The sequence below is a fragment of the Biomphalaria glabrata genome, chromosome 7, assembly GCF_947242115.1.
Source record: "Biomphalaria glabrata chromosome 7, xgBioGlab47.1, whole genome shotgun sequence".
NCBI classification, from domain to species: Eukaryota; Metazoa; Mollusca; class Gastropoda; family Planorbidae; genus Biomphalaria; species Biomphalaria glabrata.
In genome coordinates, this window is record NC_074717.1 from 25,999,739 (window position 1) to 26,017,277 (window position 17,539).

At 36.1% G+C, this 17,539-nt stretch overlaps 1 protein-coding gene across 1 annotated transcript in view; it reads right to left on the reverse strand.

Annotated features, from left to right (window-relative positions):
- Positions 1 to 8,754, reverse strand: part of LOC106060567 (iroquois-class homeodomain protein irx-1-B-like) — a 48,142-nt gene extending 39,388 nt beyond the window's left edge. Inside the window, exon 1 of the mRNA XM_056036147.1 lies at positions 8,639 to 8,754. The gene's annotated coding sequence lies outside the window, so the exon portion shown is untranslated. The remainder of the gene's footprint in view (positions 1 to 8,638) is intronic.
- Positions 8,755 to 17,539: the final 8,785 nt, after the last annotated feature.

A 17,539-nucleotide genomic window follows, 5' to 3' on the forward strand; every position in this document is an offset into this window, starting at 1 on the left:
CAATCTTCTCTTTTTTTCATTTAACTCTCTTTTTTTTCTGAAATAATATTCTCTCGAACGTCTCTATTCCTTTCTCTTTTATTCATTAAATATATATCTTCGTTTATTCAGAGAGTAAACTGACATTTACAAAGTGTACAGTCGAGTTCTGCGTACAAGTTCAAAAAGAATATTTAATATATGTCTATATTAGACTATCAGAAAAATTACCTCGTTTTGAAAACAAAATTTTAAAAATATTGTCATACGTACTGAGGTTACGAAAAAAGATATTTAAGAAAAAAAATTGAGGCGAAAAGTCATTGCTAAGACGACGTAACGAAGGAAACAACGGAGGTATATCTTACACAATATTTCTTGATATCACAACGTCTGTAGTAAAGCATTTCGGGGCCACATTGAACGTCTTTTTGTTTTTTAATAAAGGAAACGTAACGGACAATTAACTTTTTTTTAAAAATAAAAAACCCATGTCTGTGTCGTTTGGGTTTAAAACAGAGACTGAATTAAGAGAGCACACATTGCTAACACGTGGACCCAGTGTCAAGGACGAGTCACGTGCAGACATGAAGTGAATTCATACTTATAATATCTATTTCTACTACAAGTTGGAGACAAAATCTAGTTAGAGATTTTATATCGAAAAAGAGAATGGAATACCTCAGATAAACTTCCCCATAAAAAAACAACAACACTAGTGTGACTAGATCTAACTAGACTGTGATAGAAAAAAAGTCTTTTGGCAGGACTAAAGGACGAAGCTAAATAACTAGCAATCTGCTATATTTGATATTTCTCTATAGTAAGTCTATTTCTGTAATGGAGAAATGCAATACCTAAGGCGTGGACAATGGGCGCAAGGGAAACAGTGGGCGTGGCGTAGTTCATGTCGCCCGGTGTGAAATACTTATTTACATAATCTCACCACCCAAGCGCCCAACCCCTCCTTGATATCATGTGTCAACCGCGTTACTATGGCGACACACTCGCAAGGACCATTTATTCCATGTTAGTTCGACTTATTATCGACTGTTAGATACCCTGGTAGAATTGATCCACTATTTAGCAGCATGTTGAAGCTGATCTATTTAATAACGCCACAGTCGTTTTTTTTTTCTCTCTAATTTGATCTCATCGAACACATAGTGTCACATAGTCCACCATAGTATCACACCAGATGTGATCTCATCGAACACATAGTGTCACATAGTCCACCATAGTATCACACCAGATGTGATCTCATCGAACACATAGTGTCACATAGTCCACCATAGTATCACATCAGATGTGATCTCATCGAACACATAGTGTCACATAGTCCACCATAGTATCACACCAGATGTGATCTCATCGAACACATAGTGTCACATAGTCCACCATAGTATCACATCAGATGTGATCTCATCGAACACATAGTGTCACATAGTCCACCATAGTATCACACCAGATGTGATCTCATCGAACACATAGTGTCACATAGTCCACCATAGTATCACACCAGATGTGATCTCATCGAACACAGTGTCACATAGTCCACCATAGTATCACACCAGATGTGATCTCATCGAACACATAGTGTCACATAGTCCACCATAGTATCACACCAGATGTGATCTCATCGAACACATAGTGTCACATAGTCCACCATAGTATCACACCAGATGTGATCTCATCGAACACATAGTGTCACATAGTCCACCATAGTATCACACCAGATGTGATCTCATCGAACACATAGTGTCACATAGTCCACCATAGTATCACACCAGATGTGATCTCATCGAACACATAGTGTCACATAGTCCACCATAGTATCACACCAGATGTGATCTCATCGAACACATAGTGTCACATAGTCCACCATAGTATCACACCAGATGTGATCTCATCATTTCGCGCATAATTAGATGTAACCACACTGTCGCTCTATGAAAATGAAGATGTCCCGCCGGGACTGATCCTTGCATCTCTTGAGTTCCTTGACGCCGGGAGCACTGTCTGTAATCGGATAAAACAAGAGCGGTCGAACTAAACAATATTTTAGGAACTTTTGCAGCGCGTGATGAGAAGTACAGAGACATCACCAGGCAAACAAATTACACAATGTCGACTTATAGTCTCATGCAGAAAATAAACTAGAATTGTCCTGCTCAGAACAGGACGCAGGACACAGGACTTTATATTTACGTGTAAATAGTATAAACACTACACATCTAGCTAACTGTTTGTTCACCTTATGCATAGGCTAGCTATACTTCAAAGAATCGTATAGGTCAACAAAATTCTAGATTTATATAGGATGTAATATATTCTTCTTGACCTTTAGGGGTAAAAAAAATAAACGAAACGAACCAATTATTGGTCTAAAAAAATACATCATATTTTATTTTAACTTTCACATCTGGTACTAAATTACAAGTTAAAGCCTGACCTACATAGTAAAAATATACATACGACAGTATATATTAATTGCATGTATTTATGTCGGTCTTTCGTAGGATTATGAAGTGTTGGACCATAAAGAGTCAATAGTAATTACTAATTAATGTTAAAGCGAGAAATTAGTATCATTTCATGCTAGACTGACTTCGTGTTTTGCATTGGACCAAGTCCAGTATTGTCAGATTACAATATCATGGGTAACCATAGTAGGCATAGGTTTAATCTTAAGTGTGTTAAGAATTAGGTTTAATATAGGTTGTTAAGGATTAACTTGTTCAAGATAGGTTATTTATTGTGAAGTTGTTATTCATTTGTAACTCCACTAGCTGGAATGTGCCAGTTCAAAAGCTTTCATTCTATCCCATCAGAGTTTGTCTACATCGAGCAAGTATGGACAACTCTAAGAATGTAAAGTAACTCATGGACAACTCTAAGAATGTAAAGTAACTCATGGACAACTCTAAGAATGTAAAGTAACTCATGGACAACTCTAAGAATGTAAAGTAACTCATGGACAACTCTAAGAATGTAAAGTAACTCATGGACAACTCTAAGAATGTAAAGTAACTCATGGACAACTCTAAGAATGTAAAGTAACTCATGGACAACTCTAAGAATGTAAAGTAACTCATGGACAACTCTAAGAATGTAAAGTAACTCATGGAGACACCAACAATTTGTTCACAAGATCTTCTACAAACAATTTCTTGGATTAAGGGGATTAAGTGACGCTGATTAAGTGACCGGACACTAGGAGAAAAAACTATTCGGACAAATTGTACAAATAACAAGACGAACAATCTTTTTTTTTTCTCTTGAAGCTTGTGTCGGATTATGAATGGAATTGTATTAGTTACTTCTCGAATGGATTTCATATTTCCTACATCTTATTGGATGAAGTAATAAAATATAAGAGAAAGAATACGTGGTTGTGATTAGAACTTTGTCTAATATAATATCCAAACTGACCATGGATGCAAAAATCTGTCTTTGAATTTTTTTTTCAATTCATGCACTAAAAACAACAACAAAAAAACAAAACAACTCAAGGCCAAGGAAGATGTAAGCTCGCTCTTCGCGGAGAAATGTTAATACTCTTTTGTTTTTCAAGTTTAAGAAAGAAATGTCCCACACATAGACTTATATATACTATATCTAGACTGGACATGGAGACTTTTTAACACGACAAAAAATGTCGTGAAATCTTTTTAGAAAGTTTTATCAAGGCGTTGTTTTGTAAAGTAGTTGAAAGAAGTAAAGGATTTTTTTTTCAACCCTAACCTATGTAACATATAATTTAATTTTTAGATCTAGATCTAGTAATTGAACATCAAAAATAAGAGTATTATCGTCTCATAATTATTATTTTGCAATTTTTAGATCTTCTTTATCAAAAGACTGAATGCAGCACTAAATTGTGATTTTTTAAATGTATTTTTGATAATCAATTACTAGATCTAGATCTAAAAATTAAATTATAATTCACATAGGTTAGGGTTGAAAAAAACAACCAACTTGACTTCTTTGAACTACTTGACAAAACAACGCCTTGATCCAACTTTCTACAAAATGTTCAAGATCGATCAGTCGCGGATAAGAATTTATTTCCTGTTTCCAGTCTAGTAGTAGATCTATATATAGTAAAGTCACTATTGCGGAACAGTTTGCTGCTACTTTTAGTTTTGAATTTTTTGCTCCGTAATTGTTAGACCTATGGAAAAACTAAAAGTATCTAGGCATTGCCCATCCATTTTCCGATAAAATGGACACATTGTTTAGTTTTTCAACACATATTTAAATTTAAAAATTCAACTCGACTGAGATATGGTCAGTCACAATTACGGAACAGGATTTTTTAAGAAGTCACAATTGCGGAACATGGTATATCTATACATGTGTATCTATCATTTATCATTTTGTGTATATATGAACATCTTTTTTTTTTGTTTACATAGAATTATTATGCAAGGCTACGCCACTGGATATTATCTGAATTCCAGTAAGAAGCCAAGCCGATGGGTCTATGCTATGAATGATACCAGTACGTCATATTTCTATTCATCATTCAACTTTATTCAAATATTAATTGCAAGCAAACAAAAAAAAAGTATTTTTAAAATAGTGGTGAGAAATCTCCAGGGTCCACTTTGCCTCAAACGGTCCTAATTTTATCATCGCTGTGTTTAGACAGTAAGTCCACAGGTCTTGACATCAACAGATCAAAATACTTAAATTGGGCTGTGATTTCATTGCTACATATCTGTGTATATAGATTCACGAGATATTCCTAGACTGCTAACAACTATTCAGTTCTTAAGGATTAGGTTTGAAAAGGGTCTCAATGTCTTTTATTGTTTTTGTAGATCTAGAAACTATATATAAATTAGGGGTGCACCGAATGGTCGCTCCGGCTCCGGTCGAATATCAAAAAGTACTATGCGGGGTGCCCCCCTAATATAAATAGATACAAATCGAAGTGAACTCCACTTGTTTGAATGTGTCAGTTAAAAACTGTATAATATTGTATAATGTATTGATCTGATCACTAATTGCTAATTTCTACATTTTTCCTATATTAAAAAAAAACTTTTGGGGAAGTGATATTTTGTTATGATGCATACTTACTAAAGTTACAAATATCCAGATGCTGCCAACTAAATAAAAGATGAACTTTCGTTTGAACAATCTCTCAGCGGGTGGCGATTGAGTTTCGTAGCAAATCTCATTAATAAACGCTAGCGGCTAGCCAGTTGCCCATTTGTTTGGTGTTTGAAGCCACAGAGCGAAGGCCCCAATGCTTTTTACATATTAAATTTTTTTTGAGCTACAGACGGAAGAGTCATGAAAATCTATTCTAAGGTGCACCGTTAGGGTTAGAAGTCATTTCAGCTTGTTAACACTTTTTAGTACTTTTTACAAAACTTATATCAACTCTGTCAGTCTTGTAAACAAGTTTGAACATTTTTTCTCCCATTTCCCTTTTTCGGATCAATTTAAAACTTTGCACACTTATTTATTGAACCCGACAAGACAAGAATCAATTAGAAAAAAATGAACTAATTAGTTATATAATTATTGGTGAATTTGGTAATTTCCAGTACATGTAATTAGACTTAGTGTTTTTTTCTCTTAGATACCTTTAGTTTGTTTGTTTTTTTTTAAATTCTTTTTTCTATTTGCGAGTTTTTAGTTCTGTACACCGGAGACACCAAAAAGCTTCTATTTTAGAGTTTGTTTTTCCACTTGGGTAGGAACATGTCCTGTAATGTACAGACTGTAACGTGGGTCTCTAATGTCATTGTATAATGTACAGACTGTAACGTGGGTCTCTAATGTCATTGTATAATTAACAGACTATAACCTGGGTCTCTAATGTCATTGTATAATTAACAGACTATAACCTGGGTCTCTAATGTCATTGTATAATGTACAGACTATAACGTGGGTCTCTAATGTCATTGTATAATTAACAGACTATAACCTGGGTCTCTAATGTCATTGTATAATGTACAGACTATAACGTGGGTCTCTAATGTCATTGTATAATGTACAGACTATAACGTGGGTCTCTAATGTCATTGTATAATGTACAGACTATAACCTGGGTCTCTAATGTCATTGTATAATTAACAGACTATAACCTGGGTCTCTAATGTCATTGTATAATGTACAGACAGTAATGTAGATGTATAAAGGGGAAGACTGAAAAGTTATGAAGCAATAATACACACTGAGCCATAACTTACAAATACAAAAACTTAATCTAATAAAATACTCAATAGGATACAAAGATAAAGGTTTTTATTTTATATTCCATAGGACAAGACAAATGTTTACAAGTGCCATTAGAGCACGAACAAGTTGCCTAAATGAGCGAGGACAACCAATGACATGGCAGAGTTGAAGTCTCCAATTAACATGCATGACTAGACTAACACATGGACACGTAGGAGGGAAAGCCTGTAATTTAGAAAATAAGATAAGATGTATACTGTTGGTCTGTTATGTACAAGCTATGTGCTCAATGAAACATGAAGAGTTCAACCCGTGACATGTGATTCAGTTTCAATCCACTAGCTTGAAGTTATCTCCGTTATCTGACTTCCCATTCTTAAAGAAACAACATTTACTTGACCACCCGCCAACCTCTCTACTGTTTAAACTCATTGTGTGTTCTAATTATTTATTATTATTTTGTTGACATTGGTGTCGAAGTAGTGAACTCTAACATTGGTCTCTCCCTGGTATCTCCCATTTTCAAAACCATGTTATCACTGACACGCATCATTCATCCAATCAAAACTTTGACATACAAATTCATAAATGAATTGGGAAATATCAGATTTGTATTTTTAAAAATAAAGTAACTCCATTGACGCAGCTTATTTCTGTGACGGCGGGTACATTCTAACTCACAAACTTAATGCCATCAAGAGAAAACAAAAATGAAATAAACCAATTAAAAATAATAATAATAATTTAGAAAATAAAACGCTCACCAATAGCAATGATATTAATAAAAAAAAAGCTTCAATTTTTTCCCAAAAATAATCTTCAATAGTTTATTTCACTGTGAGATCTGATCAAGGCGTGTTGTTGGTAATACCTAAAAGCTGGTGATGATGTTGGTGTTGTAACTGTTGCTTCTGTTGATTACTTTGTCAATATTTTGGTTGCACTTAACAACGTCAAAGAAAATTCTAACCAAAGACAATGTACTAGACATAATGAGAAACACCTAGAATTGACAATTTATGTTATGTCAAAGAATAGAGACCTAGCAGTGACAGTTTATGTTATATAAAAGAAAATAGACCTAGCATTGACAGTTTATGTTATGTCAAAGAAAATAGACCTATCATTGACAGTTTATGTTATGTAAAAGAAAATAGACCTAGCATTGACAGTTTATGTTATGTAAAAGAAAATAGACCTAACATTGACAGTATGTGTTACTTCATAGAAAATTGACATAGCATTGACCGTTCATTTTATGTTAGAGAATACAGACCTAGAACTGACACTTCTTTTGTAAAAGATTATAGACATAACATATAACATAGAATGTTATGTCAAAAGAAACTAGACCTAGCATTGACAGTGTATGCTATGTCAAAGAATATAGATCTAGAATTGACAGTTTATGTTATGTCACAAAACATAGAGCGTAAATAGACAGCTTATGTTATGTAAAAGAATATAGACATAAAACAATCCTTAGATCTTATATAGATGACACTTACATAGACCAGAAAGTTGTATGACATAAAATTAGAATTGGTAGTAATATAGAAGGAACCAATAGAAACCTAGAAAAGATCAATATATAAAGTAGAACATACAAAGTGACCAAAGAATACACACAATGGATTGGATGTTAATGATCTAGAAAAAATGTAAAGGGCGCTAGAAACAAAATCTTCCCTCACACCTCACCCCCAAATAAAATGAATGAATTTGTTAATATTCCTAAATAATGGCTAGATCTAATTAAAGCAGACATAAATTGGACCCGGTCAAATGATTAACATTCACACACACACATACAAAAAAAGAAAATGGATCCAGTACTAAGTAAAACCCTCAAATGTTATTTGTGTTTAGTTTATACAAGTTCTGTTTGCCTAGAGACTAGATTTAGGTATAAATAAACAAACTCTCTAAGGAACAAACTAGATGTCTAGATATAAAGGACTCGGCTATTTAACACAATTTCTTGTTTTCTTGGAAATGGTCTATAGAAAGAGTCTTGTAAACATGGTTCAAATCCTAATGACACACTACTACAACATAAATCTAGAAGGAAGTAGGACATGGCCGAGGGAAAAAAAATCAAGAACTAGCGCATACCAATTTCTTTATCAAACCTTACAAACAGTTGCGGATATGTTAACAAAAAGTTGGTAGGACTTTTAAAAGATAGTTAACTGTAATGGAGAACTTAAAAAAAAAAAGAGTCAAAACCCAAGACTTAGGCTTAGAGTAGGACCCGGACAGACAATCATGGACGACTTCTTAGAAGTAGAAAACAAAAGATAGATCTAGATGGAAAGAAAGGTTGCAGCAGACCAAAGCGCTTCCTGGATTTATAGTAGAGCTACTAGGATGTCTACTAAGTCACATACTATTCTAGATCTAGAGGGAAAAAAACATGTAAAAAGGTCAAAGCCTAATAGTAGCAAAGCAAGTATCTTACCTGAATAGTGAACAGATTTAAGTCAAGTCCCTCCTGCCACTGATAGATGACCGCCAGGACAGAAATGTCGTTGTCTACGAACTCATCACTGTCCAGGTGTAGTGCTACACTGAAGGTCTAGGTCAAACTTTTCATAAATAGTCTCACAACAATGTCACTAAGTCTATTAATAACAACAAAATTTTTAATTAGACTCAAAAGATCCCCGACATATAAATCTAGTTCCAGCACCGCGCTAGTCAGGCCTCGGATTATTTCGACGACTTACGGTTGCAGTCAACTCTTGTAAGGGAAACAAAAATGGGAGAACCCGTTTAAAAAAAAAAAATTCACCGTTACAAAAGCTTCCCCACCCCTGGCCAGCTCCATTCATACACTGTCGCCCCCACCCCTCGCGTCTCAGCTCGTTCGTGGATCAATAAAACGTTCTGCAGAGAGTTGGCAAGGAAATGGGCGGAGCTAGAGGTGGAGCTAAATCAGTTAATTTTTTTGTTGTTGTTGGTTTGGCGTGTCCCAGGATTCACTGGTGTGCGTTTTTTTTTCTTCCTGTCTTGAAGGTAACTTTCTTGAACCGAACGTAGATCTTGGTTTGGCGAAGTGTAGTTAAGAAATAAAAAGGGGGATTCATTTTTTTTCTATGGGGAACATTTATAAAGTTATTGACATTAGAAACAGATCTGGGGCTAGACTTTGGAGAGAGGGCAGGTTTAGGTTTCAAGGTTTGGATTCACGCCTGGAACTGAATTCATGACAGCCAGAGAGGCTTCTAGACAATGTAGCCACATAGCAGTGTGTTATGATAGAGAGAACATCTAGTACTATTTACTCAATGTGTGTGTGTGTGTGTCAGGGGGAGACAAATACATGTATGTCCCGGGTGAAAGTATATGTAACTGTATGTTCATATATGAATTCTGGCTAGCTAGGCCAGTAGATCTTCGCTAACTGATGATTTGGGCTAGCTAGGCCAGTAGATCTTTGCTAACTGGTGATTTGATAACTGAGCTTTGGGCTAGCTAGGCCAGTAGATCTTTGCTAACTGGTGATTTGATAACTGAGCTTTGGGCTAGCTAGGCCAGTAAATCTTTGCTAACTGATGATTTGGGCTAGCTAGGCCAGTAGATCTTTGCTAACTGGTGATTTGGGCTAGCTAGGCCAGTAGATCTTTGCTAACTGGTGATTTGGGCTAGCTAGGCCAGTAGATCTTTGCTAACTGGTGATTTGATAACTGAGCTTTGGGCTAGCTAGGCCAGTAAATCTTTGCTAACTGGTGATTTGATAACTGAGCTTTGGGCAAGCTAGGCCAGTAGATCTTTGCTAACTGGTGATTTGGGCTAGCTAGGCCAGTAAATCTTTGCTAACTGGTGATTTGATAACTGAGCTTTGGGCAAGCTAGGCCAGTAGATCTTTGCTAACTGGTGATTTGGGCTAGCTAGGCCAGTAGATCTTTGCTAACTGGTGATTTGGGCTAGCTAGGCCAGTAGATCTTTGCTAACTGGTGATTTGATAACTGAGCTTTGGGCTAGCTAGGCCAGTAGATCTTTGCTAACTGGTGATTTGATAACTGAGCTTTGGGCTAGCTAGGCCAGTAGATCTTTGCTAACTGGTGATTTGATAACTGAGCTTTGGGCTAGCTAGGCCAGTAGATCTTTGCTAACTGGTGATTTGATAACTGAGCTTTGGGCTAGCTAGGCTAGTAGATCTTTGCTAACTGGTGATTTGATAACTGAGCTTTGGGCTAGCTAGGCCAGTATATCTTTAATTTCCTATTGGCTGACTGATGACCGTACTACTATGAAGACGTAGACATCAGTTACAACACTTGGGGGTTTCAAAAGAAATGGTCTTATTCCTGTAATATCTGCAGATGCCTTCAGAAATGGTCTTATTCCTTAATATCTGCAGTTGCCTTCAGAAATGGTCTTATTCCTGTAATATCTGCAGTTGCCTTCAGAAATGGTCTTATTCCTATAATATCTGCAGATGCCTTCAGAAATGGACTTATTCCTGTAATATCTGCAGTTGCCTTCAGAAATGGTCTTATTCCTATAATATCTGCAGTTGCCTTCAGAAATGGTCTTATTCCTGTAATATCTGCAGTTGCCTTCAGAAATGGTCTTATTCCTATAATATCTGCAGATGCCTTCAGAAATGGTCTTATTCCTGTAATATCTGCAGTTGCCTTCAGAAATGGTCTTATTCCTATAATATCTGCAGTTGCCTTCAGAAATGGTCTTATTACTGTAATATCTGCAGTTGCCTTCAGAAATGGTCTAATTCCTGTAATATCTGCAGTTGCCTTCAGAAATGGTCTTATTACTGTAATATCTGCAGTTGCCTTCAGAAATGGTCTTATTCCTGTAATATCTGCAGTTGCATTCAGAAATGGTCTTATTCCTGTAATATCTGCAGTTGCCTTCAGAAATGGACTTATTCCTGTAATATCTGCAGTTGCCTTCAGAAATGGTCTTATTCCTGTAATATCTGCAGTTGCCTTCAGAAATGGACTTATTCCTGTTGTAAGGGAACTCGGGTGAGTTCTTTACAATTTACATATGGCTCGATAATCTAGGGTATGATTCTCAATTACACTTGTCAATACTTGCTTAACTCAAATACGAACACTTAGTATACATCAACTCTAACTCCTTATATTCATGAATATCGATAATACTTTAATACTTAATAAAGCACACAATTATATCACTCTTATGAAATACACAAAACACCAGCACCCTACTCGGACCAGGTCAGCTCTCCAACTGCTAGACTGACCGCTAGAAACCTAATTGTCCCCCCTTGAAAATCCCGTGATAAAAACAATTCACATGCCAACTAATAAAATAAACAAACACACACACAATCTCACATCTTACACACCCACGCTCTTGACACTTCAGAAATGGTCTTATTCCTGTAATATCTGCAGTTGCCTTCAGAAATGGTCTTATTCCTGTAATATCTGCAGTTGCCTTCAGAAATGGACTTATTCCTGTAATATCTGTTGCCCTCAGAAATGGTCTTATTCCTAAATATCTGCAGTTGCCTTCAGAAATGGTCTTATTCCTTAATATCTGCAGTTGCCTTCAGAAATGGACTTATTCCTGTAATATCTGCAGTTGCCTTCAGAAATGGTCTTATTCCTTAATATCTGCAGTTGCCTTCAGAAATGGTCTTATTCCTGTAATATCTGCAGTTGCCTTCAGAAATGGTCTTATTCCTGTAATATCTGCAGTTGCCTTCAGAAATGGTCTTATTCCTATAATATCTGCTGTTGATGGTCTATTTTGTTGATGAGGTACTCAAAGGTACTGTCAATCTTCTCAAATCCCAGCCATTTATTAAAATAGTCTTTTTCCAAATTTATAGTGGTTTGTGGTTCTATCTGATTGGAAGGTGTGTTTTCAAAATATTTTTTTCTGAATGTGCTGGCATTGTGTCCATATGCATTCAGCAATTCCTTTTTTAAAACTTGGTAGCTATTTTGTACGGTATGATTATGGTTTTGACAAATTGTAAGAGCTTGCCCTTGTACAAAGTCTAACAAAATTTGAGACCACTCTTCCTCCCTTATATTGCAATTAACCATTTTAATTTCATATCTCTTTAGGTAATCTGAAATACAATCTCTAGCCTCCTGAAAGGGTTGTAGTTTTTTCCTCAACCAATGGTTGTTATCACTTGAAATATTAGTGTTGTTTGTATGATTATTACTATTATTGGTTTCAATGTGATTGTCTGGGGCATTGGTAATATTAGTATTAGATCTATCATTAGTATTATTGCTATTAACTTTTTGTTTATTTTGTTCAGCTTCAATTCTCAATTTCTCAAGATCATATTGTAATTTCCTATCTGCTTCTTCTTTTATTAATTGTGCTTCCCTATCTTTTTCTTTCTCCCTTATCTGATCAATTCTATCTCTCTCTATTGTCACCATTTGCTGTACATAGCTAGTTAGGTCCTTCCCTTTAAGTTCTAATTGTTTAGCCTCAGCAATAATTTGCTGGCGAAAAGTCTCCATATAATCAAAGTTTGGAGCTGTTGCCATTATGCTTATTTTATTTTAAACAATGTCTCAATATAGTTTTGATATGGCCTCCCTATTGGCCTAAATATCCCAATTTAGTTTTCACAAAAACTCACTTTCAAATACTTCTTGTAATATATATATATTTAAATACCTTTGCTCAATGTTATATTAACAAGTATTACCTCAGTGGACTTACTCACAACCACAATACTTGAATACAACTCAAAATTTTATATCACCTTAATTCAGTGGACTTACTTTAGACCACATAAACAAATATCATATTATATACTTTTATCAATACCTCAATACTTAATTCAATGGACTTACTTCTTGCCAATAAATACCCCTAGGACTATTCTAGTCACTAGTCTAGATTCAATACAACTTCAATACAACTTCAAATAGATAAATCAATATTATACCTCCAACAGTAAATCACAATCCAGTGATACTGACAAAAAATTTTATTCTGACCAATTAGACTGTGTTTAAACACATCTATAAAATAATGTCAACCGATTAATCGGGACAAAAGATCTATATATAAATAATTACTCCTTAGACTCAGTTGTCCTCAGGATAAAATAGATCTAAAGCTCTCATAGGTATAACAATTTAGTTAATACCTGGAAACAATCTAGAATTTATAATCTAGATTAAACGTAGCTTACCTTATCTACTTAAGATAAAATTAATAATATATAATAAGAATAATGTAAAATAAACGTAATAAGACACAAAAAAAAATAAATCTATTCTAATGAGATGAGACTTTTTAGAAGAAGTATACACTGAAAGAGACAAATAAAGATAACTTCACTTGACTTCTAAAAAAAATAAAATGTACGTGGATACGAACAAAACAAGACAATCTAAACAATCATCGAGACTTTATTAAATGGAGCAGGTCCACTTTCTAATGTGTCCTATAATGACGCCCTTATCAGGCAACCTGCTCTTAACAAAGATCTACTGTCCCTAATAGACTTAATTTAATAATAATGGAGAGAAAAAATAAACTTATCTTTAGTTAGATCCCCTTTGTTCAGTCCACGGAGCTACAACGGTCAGTTCCACACAAGTTCCCCACTGTCTTTGTCTTAGGCAAGGCAAGGTGTGCTCCCACAATGGCTACTCGACAGGCAGTACTGAGTTAGGCCAATCTCTCCTGTTGCTGCCACAGTATGGTACGGTTCTCAGATAAAGTCCTCTGGTAGGGTTCCAAGGTTCCGGTTCCACTTGATGATCTGTTGGTGCTGGCTTCTGTCTTCAGGTCAGGAACATAAGTCAATACTGAGACAAGCTGGTGGTGCTGTCTCAAGAGAGGTAAAAAAAAATGACAAAGTCCAACTCTCTCTTTTGATGAATATAAATTAGTCAACTTTACAAGTTGAATAGATGGTCACGCAGTGTGGTAGTAGGGTATACCATCACTCGTGTGTAGATTAGATTGTAAGCTCAGCAACACTGCAACAGTCAATTAATAGCTTGAAAAACAAACCTGACAAGGTGACTCGATCCAACGGTCAGCTTGTAGATACTAGATATGTAGACTCAGATGACTTTCCGTACTCACAATAAACAGATAAACCTGACAAAATGAGGTATCTTCACTCTTGAGGTATATAGGTAGAGGTATACTGACGACGGACTGCCCTAAATCACTTCAACGGACGAAATAGTTCTGGATTCAGACACAATAGATATAGATCTAGTCAATATAGATCCAAGTTCAATCTAAAAATATCCAACATGGCTGACAAAGCTAGACGCTGGTAACGGTTTCGAATTTTCTCTAATAGAAAGTCTAGATCCACTGGAACAAAGATGCCAAAATCCAGCTGCAGTCCAGATAATTAGCACAGACGTAGGGTAGATCTAGTAGAAATAAACGAATGTTAATCCAGTACTTCTCCAGTGTACTTCGCCAATTGTAGATATATCCAGAACACGAAGTTAACTAGATTGTAGATCAAAATGACGCCCTGGCCGTCGGGGGTCGCCACATCTGTTGATGGTCTATTTTGTTGATGAGTATATATATGTTACTGGTGCATGCGAGTCCATATGACACAACAACAGAATGAATCAAGAATATACTTAATAACGCAGGCTGATAACTTCAACAATTTAATAAACAATAAAAAGGGCACAGTCCTCTGTCGTCGCTAGCCTAGCGTCGTCCTCTTAGGCGTCTTGTCCGTTATTCTTCTTGTTCATTATCCTACTCTGTTCTTACTCGTCACATTACTTAGGAAAAACCCGATTCACATCAACTTCTACGCATCTTGTGTCATTACACTGCAGTTGCCTTCAGAAATGGTCTTATTCCTTAATATCTGCAGTTGCCTTCAGAAATGGTCTTATTCCTGTAATATCTGCAGTTGCCTTCAGAAATGGTCTTATTCCTATAATATCTGCAGTTGCCTTCAGAAATGGTCTTATTACTGTAATATCTGCAGTTGCCTTCAGAAATGGTCTTATTCCTGTAATATCTGCAGTTGTTTCAGCGGGAATATTCATTGAAATTGATCGAAAAACAAATTCTCAAACTATAGTAGAGTAGTATCACTTTCTTGAGAAATCGAAAATGCAATAGAGTAGTCTCCATTATCACACTCACGATAGGAGTATAGTTATGGAGATGCCATTTTATCCTTAACCTATAATGTCCATATTCCATATATGAGCTATGATTTACTTTTCCTCCCTAAACATTTTCTTAAATAGATTGGCTTTTGCTATTTTAGGACTGTTTTAAATGTCTTTGCATACTATAACTAAATTACAAAGTAAGCAGTTTCATAAAAAAAAATAATGACTAAAGATTTACTTCACAATTACTCTGGCATTACTTTTTGAAAGTCCAATTTCAATCAATTCCTCACAGTACAGGTCTCAACAAAAGTCCTGCTCGGAGCCTTCGTTTACTTATCGAGTATGTGATGGTGAAATTAGATTAACCATAATGCTATTTTGTTGAGAAGGTTTAAACATGACAGAAAAACAAACAGCCTCTGGCTACAAAAGCAGTTTGTGTGGAAACACAAACTTAAAATCGGCCCCCGAAGTGGTCCACCCAGGCAGCTTCAATATTTTCAGAAAGAACATCCAAATGAAATTATATCAAAGACAAATGAGAGATTAGAATGGAGAAAGAAGATTGACAGATCTTGTGTAGTGCCCCAATGGTGCTGCAGATCAAGGAGTAGGTGCAAGTGAATGCAAAGTTAGATGTGAATCTGGCCTAATTGGTTCCCCTTACATACCTTGTGGTCTATAGGGCAGATGATGTAAATTTCATCTGCTTTGGAAAAGGCTTAATCTTTTATTTGAATTTTTAATGCCTTCGAATGTAAAATAATGTTTAAGAAAATGAAGTTAATAAGATTACTATTCGTTTTAAATTAGGTCTAACTTATAATGCATACTAGTTAGCTTTTTCTCTTTAAAAAACTGCTTGCATAACTGATTTTAAAAATTAGATTTTTCGCTTTCAGGAAAAAAAAAGTAGCCGTTGCATCAGAACTTTGAATGGTCTAAAATATTGTGATGTCGGATTTTCAATATCTTTTCTAGTTTACGAGATCTAAACGGGACGGACGGACAGACGGACAGACATTTCGCACAAAACTAATAGCGTCTTTTCCCCTTTCGGGGGCCGCTAAAAATTGTAACTAAGGGATAGCAATAGAACCAAGCTATCATGGCACAGATGTAGGCTTACTAACAAGTGAGACAGTCATACAATTTTTGACACTATAGAATTTATTCGTTTTGTTATTTTCTTATTTTATTTTATTTGTTAGCATTAAGAGAAACTTTTCAAAAACGTTGCCTCAAGTCCAGATAACGGAATGTTGAAAAGGAAACAAAAAAAAAGACTTTACAAAATGTGTTTTTGTTTTGGTCTAAGTCCAAACTTTCCCCGGGCAGATTGGTCTCTTCGTTTTGTTTTGTTTTTCTTTTCAACTGAGTAGAATAAAATATAGCGGTCATTTTTTTTTTCTTGGATTGACCATTAAATAACCATTAGATTAACGGTGTGTAACTTATGCGGTGGACAGGTCAAGAAAGTGAAAGAATGGAGTGCGACAGACATTAGAACAAGAAGCCCTCGGCCTCTTCACGCCTTCTTCGTCTGGAGATTTGCCCCCCTTGAAAGACGTGTCAAGGGAGACGATCAACATTACGCTCCCCCCCCCACCCCGCCTCCCTCCTTATTTTTCTCTTCCTATATACGTTAAGCCAAGGAAGTCAGAATCCACATTCTCCTTTCATGTCGTTTCAACCTTAGACAACTTTCGGTACTTGCTGACAACCGGGAGCTTCCCATTCCCCCCTCTCTTTTCTATGCCCCCCCCCCCCAACACTGTCACTTTTTTTCTCCGTAGAGCAATGATTACTCCCATCGGTATCTATCTCCATCCAGCACCACCCCACCCCGCCCTTTTTTTTACCAAGCCCCACTTCTCTCTTTCTTCTTTTTCTCCACCCGTAAGAATAATTATTTAGTTGATTGGAAAAGGAAAAGAGGTGGGGGGAGGGAGGGGAGGACGGTGCGCGCCAGGTGACACGCCGAGACAGAGGGGGCTTCCTCGCGGCTACACAGTGGGTCCAATATGGCCCATTGACGGTGACAATAAGACGGAATAACGTCCCCTGATAAACTGTTTACTGTTCTTGAAATGGCTAGCGTAATTCACCAACAATGGACATTTGGGGTCCATAGAGCTTCCGTCACCCGATAGATCACCCTCCCATCTATTCCCTGAGCCACCTCCTCACCACCCCACCCCTCGTTTTACGCCTAAACAGTCAACAATAATAAAATGGAATTGTTGGATCCTGCTATTAGAGTCCTG